Source organism: Micropterus salmoides, unplaced genomic scaffold (genome assembly GCF_014851395.1).
Source record: "Micropterus salmoides isolate LMB-PRFRI ecotype aquatic unplaced genomic scaffold, ASM1485139v1 Ms_hic_scaffold_2, whole genome shotgun sequence".
NCBI classification, from domain to species: Eukaryota; Metazoa; Chordata; class Actinopteri; order Centrarchiformes; family Centrarchidae; genus Micropterus; species Micropterus salmoides.
The window spans coordinates 7,965,616-7,966,044 of NW_024041150.1; positions in this window are offsets into that span (position 1 = coordinate 7,965,616).

The window sequence follows — 429 nt, forward strand, 5'->3', positions numbered from 1 at the left end:
TGTGTTAACAAATAATGTAGATAAATAATGAAGACATCTCAAACAAAGACACAGATACTTACAAGACCAAAGTAAATGTCTTTTCGCTTCCAGTGTTTGTAGTAAATTCTCGCCCGTGCTTGCTGAAAGGCCGAAATCGTAACGTATCCCTCGTTTAAAAATGGTGAATGTTTATCACGAGATCTGGCACCTCTGATGTAGACTAACTTTCAAGTCTCGCGTTGCCAGTAGTCATGTCTCAATAGGGCTACAGCTGCCATCTAGCGGTTGACTTTGTTTTAAATTAAAATGAAAGTTAATGCAGTGAACGTTACAGCGAAAATAAAGACCATTTAAACGTTTCAAATGTTTACTTGCATTTGATGATGTGATGTCACGCACCTCAACAGCTTCATGGGTGAAAACTACATAACCAATTTAGACCACGGA